A 6,000-nucleotide genomic window follows, 5' to 3' on the forward strand; every position below is an offset into this window, starting at 1 on the left:
CTTCTGTAAGGGACACTATGTTATTTTCTCTTTGAGATGAGGAAGTGAAAGGTGAGGAGAGCCCAAATTCCCACAGTTGGGGCTGTTTGGATCTAATGGCTTATGACAGTGCCATCCTGAATCACATCGGAATTCCTACATTTCAGAAACTAGATATCCAGGCATCACTTTAACAACAGGTCTTGTCACTAAAGTTACAGCCTCAGAATTTCAACATTTAGTCAGCAAACTTGGATTTCACAGTCACAGGACTATGTTCCAACAGCCACCCTTTCTCAGTTGTTGCCTTCAGACCCTAAGTTCCCTAACTGTTTTATCTAAAGTCTAGAACCAACCCCTCAAAGATTTTAGTAGCCTTTTCTTGGACTCCCCTCCCCATGCCACTTAACAAATAATGAGTCTGCCAGAGCTGCCTGCATGTGAATGTACCATTCTTTTTTATCCATTTGTGTGTAAGCATTTGTGTGTACGTATGTGTATGCATGTAGAAGCCAGAGACTGATAGGGTTATTTCCTTAGTCAGTTTACCTGATTTTTGAGACGAGCTATCTGACTGAGATAGAAGGAGTAGCCAGTAAGTCCCAGGGAGCCTGTGTTCTTAACTTCCCCAGCACTGGAATTACAGGTGTGTACTGCCATGCTTGGCTTTTCTGTACAGGTTCTAGGGATTAAAGTCAAGTCCTCATGGTTGCATGGCAAACACTTTACCAACCAAGCTATTTCCTCTGCTCCCAATGCATCACTCCTAAATGACATTTTTATCCTTAAACGAGTCATCATCAGAACCCTGTTGCTATGACCTGTGTCCTTTCAAATTTCATGAGGCAGGGCCTTTTGGAGGTGCTTATGTTGTAAGGACTCTGCTTCCTTGAGTAAAATTAGTGTCTTTGCAAGAGACACTTATAGGGCTAGAGAGATGGCTCAGCTTTTAAAGGCTAGGCTCACAACCAAAAATACAAGAGACACTTATAAAGTATCTTGCCCTTTTGGTCATGGTAGGACACAGCAAGGTGTCACCAGAAGCCCTCACCAAACACCTTCATTTTGAACCTCCCAGCCTCCTGGTACTACAGAAAAGAAATCTGTGTTGTCTGTGCTATTTTGTTGAAGCACCCTGAATGGACTAAGGCACCAATATTTCTCATGCATCTCTGCCTAGAACCATCAGGGAGACCCTCAGTAGAGTCTTAGACTGGCTTCCAGATCTTCTCCTGGGCTATAAGCAGTGATTTCACCTTAACTATATAAGATCATCCAGAGTAGGACCCATAGCATCGCCTCCTTGCCATCTCCATGTTACCCCTCATGTTACTTCTCTGCCCCTGGCCTCAGCTCACAAGCTCCTTCTCCTGCACCTCCCATCTCTACTCAGGAGTTTTGTGCTGTCAACATACCCTGACATTTCCTGTAGACCTCCCCCCTCCAGTGTAAACATATCATTGATTACATAACCTTTAACCTTGTTTCTAAGGAACTTCTAGAAATGTATCATTTGACCCAATCCTTTGTTTCCTGGATTGAGGTTCAATGAAGTTGTGCCAGAATCCCATTGGATTCCTTTTTCCTCCCTCAAAAGAAGATTGCACTTGACTATGGGTCCCTACTTCCTCCTTTGTAATTTTACCTTTCTGTAATATTCCTTGAGGTTATTATGTAATGCAAATGCTCCACACATATCAGCTTCATCTTTCATGGGTTTATGGATGTGCACATGTGCACACAGACTAGAGATCAACTGCATGTCATTCCTCAGACAATGTCCACTTAAAACACTCTCTCACTGTCCTGCAACTTGCTGATTGGGATAGGATGGCTGACCAATGAGGCCAAGGGACCCACCTCCCCAATATTGGAGTTACAAGCACTTGCCACCACTGCTGGCTTTTACATTTTTCTTTAGTATGGGTCTGGAAATCAAACTCAGGTCCTCATCCTTGCAGTACAAGCAAACATTTTACCAACTGAGCTCTCTCCAGCTCCCACATGTCTATTTAATCTTTTCCAGAGTGGACAGTTATGGTCTCTACCCAGCTAATGTCCATTTTCCTTCCTTGAGTTAGCATGCAGAACCATTCTGTCTCGACTCAAGGGCTTAAAAGTGTAGTGGTTCTCAACCTTCCTGATGCTTAGATCCCTTAACTCCGCTCCTCATGTTGTGGTGACCCCCAACCATAAAATTACTCCATTGCTACTTTATAACTGTAATTTTGCTACTGTTATGAATTGTAATGTAAATATCTGATATGCAGGATATTGGATATGTGGCCTCTGCGAGGGAGGTCTCAACGCACAGGTTAAGAACCACTGGTCCAGAAGAGTCTGACTTAATCTTCTGCCTCAGGTGTGGGATACGTGAGCAGGTATGGCCAATCACAGGGATGCAATCTTCAATTCCTCAACTCCCTAGAGCCTTGTCACTGGCTCAAAAATGGTCAGGCCAGCGAAGGTTAGCTGTGGAATTCATGCAGCACTTTCTTTCCATTGGAGTTGCTGAGGCATCTGGTGGCTGTGCACTGTTTCTTGTAGGCCCACTTTGACGACATATGGAGAAAGCCTGAGGGTGATGCCAACACACAGGGATGCAGAATCAAGAGACACAGGAAACAGACTTGTGATGACAATTTGTTCTAACTACCTTGATCTGGCCCTGCCTGAAGCTTGACCTGCCTCCTGAAATACAGTTTGAAGAAAAGGAAGATGATGGTAGAATTAAGATATAAATATACAAACATATAAATTACATGACACAATTTAAGGGGTGGTTTCCCAAGTGCTGGGTCTTCCCTTTGTCCCTCTGTTCTTTCTTGAGCACAGGCCATAAACATTATTTCAAATATGTGTTCAGTTTGCTCATACTTAAGGACTTGTCTCCAGGCAAATAATTAGCAACTCCCATCACTGAATCTTGATGAACTAAATGAGCAAGTATAAGTAACTTAAGCTTTTAATCCAGAAGTGGAAGTGACAAAAGGATTCAGGTGTCTGCAACTGAGTCCCAAATCTCTGTTTTCTGCCAGTCTTTTCCTTCTGTTGCACATCGTATTAGGGATTTCTGCCTCAATATCTAAGCCCTAGATCTCCATTGCAAACACCTATTATCTAGCCCCGAGTCTCGACAGGAGAGGTCCCATCTGGAAGTAGATAGTGCCTCTTCTTTGCCTGCTGGCAGCCTGGGTGTAGATTTCCTAACTGAGGAGCCATTTCTTCCCTGAAGGTTATGTATACTGCTTTGGGGAAACACCCATGGCTCTGATAGAATGGCTCGTCTAGGCGAACCCAGGGTACACAGAGAGCAAAAGAGGGCATTTATTATAGTGCCTGCTCACCCTGCTGCCTCCTCTCTAATACACCCTGCCCTTGGGTCACCCAAGCTGAGCTCACTCCTACTAGACATCTCTCATGAGCTCCCTGTCCCTTACTGATATATGACTTTTGCTGGGGACACATGAACAGATGTCATTCATTTGAGAGAAGGGATTCAAAGGCAGCTGTAGCACCAGAAAGCCACCTCAGCACAGGCAACAGCTCACGAGAGCTGCAGCCCTGGATCTCCACACCCAACCCCAGCCGCCTGCAACTGTTTTCTGCCTGTAACTTTCTGAGCGCAAACACCTTATAAAGTTGCCTTAGCTTTCTGAGTCTTATGAGGTGCCCTTCTCCCTGCAGGAGGTAATGATTTAGTCTAGAGAAAATAGCTACACAGCACTTACTCTTTCTTAGAATACTTTTTGCCTTTGCTTCTGTTCCAACCGTGAGAATAAAATCAATGTGTCCAATAGAAGTCTCTGCAGCAATAGATCTGGTGTATGGGGGGAGCCCATGCTGTAGGTACAAACACCGTGTACACGTGTGTAGAAGCCATTAGGCATCCTTCTTTCTCACTCTATCTTATTCCTTTGAGATGGGGTCTCTCACTGATCCTGAAGCTTGGGATTTTTCAGCTATACCACCTGACCATCAAGCCCCAAGAATCCAGCTGCTTCCTGCTCCACCCATCCCCAAAGGTGGAGTTATAGATGTGTGCTGCCAAGCCCTGGCTTTTTATGTGGGTGCCTAAGATCCCAAACGTGGATCCTCATGCTTGTATAGCAAGTACTCTGACCTACAGAGTCAACTCTTCAGCCCCATATAAACAAAAGATGCCTCCTTTTTTTTTTAATATTTACCTCTGTGTGTGTGTGTGTGTGTGTGTGTGTGTGTGTGTTCACCCTCACCAGCATATGTGCCACAGTATGCTTGTGGGTCTCAGAGCACAACTGCACAACTTTAGGGGAGAGCTGATTCTCTTCTACTACCTTATAGGTCCCAGGGTCTGAACTTGGGGCATCAAGATTGGAAGAAAGCTCCCTTTCCCACTGAGCCATCTTGCCAGCTCCTATGAGCCATTTTTAAATGGCCCTTGAGCACTAGGAAGTTGCTAAGATGACTAAGGTACTAAATATTAATTTGATCTCATTTAAACTTAAATAGTCAAAAGTCACTTGGTCATCACATTGGGCAAAGCAGGCTTGCATAGCACCTCACTCTGTCACCTTTAGATGAAATGATTCCCCTTGCCCTTGATCCACTCCAATTGGAAGGGTCTAGATCCAGGGAGTTATCCTTTTCACTGGGTTCCTGGTGGCTGGCATTAGCCTCCAGATGCCCAGCCAAGTCATAAGACAAAAAAAAAAAAAAAATCCTGCTATCAACTCGCTCAACCATGGTGGTTCAGGCCACTAACCTCAGCTGTGAGGGACACTGGGGCAAGAAAATCGTAAGTTTGGGTCCAGTCTGGGTCACTTAGATATTGCTTCAAAAGCAAAAAGGATACAGCTAAGTGATAGAGCACTTACCTCGGATATGCACAACCCTGGGGTTAGCACCCAGTACTGAATAAAAAAATAGCATAACTTTTATTTGTCTATTTTCATCACATACCTAACTGCTATCAACTTAGTCCCAAGCTCTTCTTCTGGGAGGCCCTCAGCATCTTGGCGGCGGCTGCTGCTGCTGCTGCTGCTGCTGCTGGGTAACGCTTTAGAGCTGTTATCACAATCAGAGCTCCCAATGGAAGCAACATTCCATCTCAAAGGGCCCAAGCTGACGTGACACAGCCAATGAGGAGAAAGCATAGACACTGTAGATTTCAGGTTTTGATTCAAGCCAAGGAGAGATAGGAACCATAGGAAGAGGACGTGGGTAGATGCACAGACAGATGCACTCTGATACCTTCTAAAATGTATCAGCCTTGTAAGTATTAAAATTAAAAGCATGCTAAAAAACAAACGTGGGGCTGGACCTTAGGGAACAGGAATGGTGTTTTCCTGGAGCTGGAGGGAAGACAAACTAGAGGAGGTAGGTGGGGCTGGACACTAACAAATGCTTATCAGAGGTGTCCTGTGTTTTCATTCCCAGGGGACTAACAAAAATGATGACGCCTCTGTATTCCTGCAGAGATGTATGGCTTACTAAGGGCTGTCACAGATACCTATGGCCAGGCTTAATTACTCTTCCCTTCCCATCCCCCCATTCCAGCCAGGAGGTGTCTACTGGGGAAACTAGGGCTCAGAGCAGCAGTGGACGCCCTAGGTTACACAGCTACCAGATAGCAGCAGTCTGGCTTGGGAGTCCTTCAGTCCCACAGCCATGTGTCTGGGCCTCCTTCCCTCCCTGTGGCCTCTCTAAACTGAAACCTGGCTCTTTCAGGGGCCACACCCAGCTCCTCCGCACTGACTCACTGGGAGAGGATGGGGGCCGGTTCTTTGCTCCCCAGAGCCAGTTTCTGGCCTGGAAGGCACCACACTCTCTTCAGCTACTGCCCTGAAAATACCGCCCTTCATCCCCCCAGCCTTGCCTTCACTTTGTCTGAGCTGTCAGAAATAAAGGCAGGCATTCTGATGAGACCTAGTGGGAGCCACTGCAGGAGAGCTTTGCCTGGTCACTCCCTGTTCTGTCCCTAGGATTCCCAAGGGGCAAAGCCACTGTAGGCTGCAGCAACCAGATACATGGTGGTGTTGG

The sequence above is a fragment of the Phodopus roborovskii genome, unplaced genomic scaffold, assembly GCF_943737965.1.
Source record: "Phodopus roborovskii unplaced genomic scaffold, PHOROB, whole genome shotgun sequence".
NCBI lineage: Eukaryota > Metazoa > Chordata > Mammalia > Rodentia > Cricetidae > Phodopus > Phodopus roborovskii.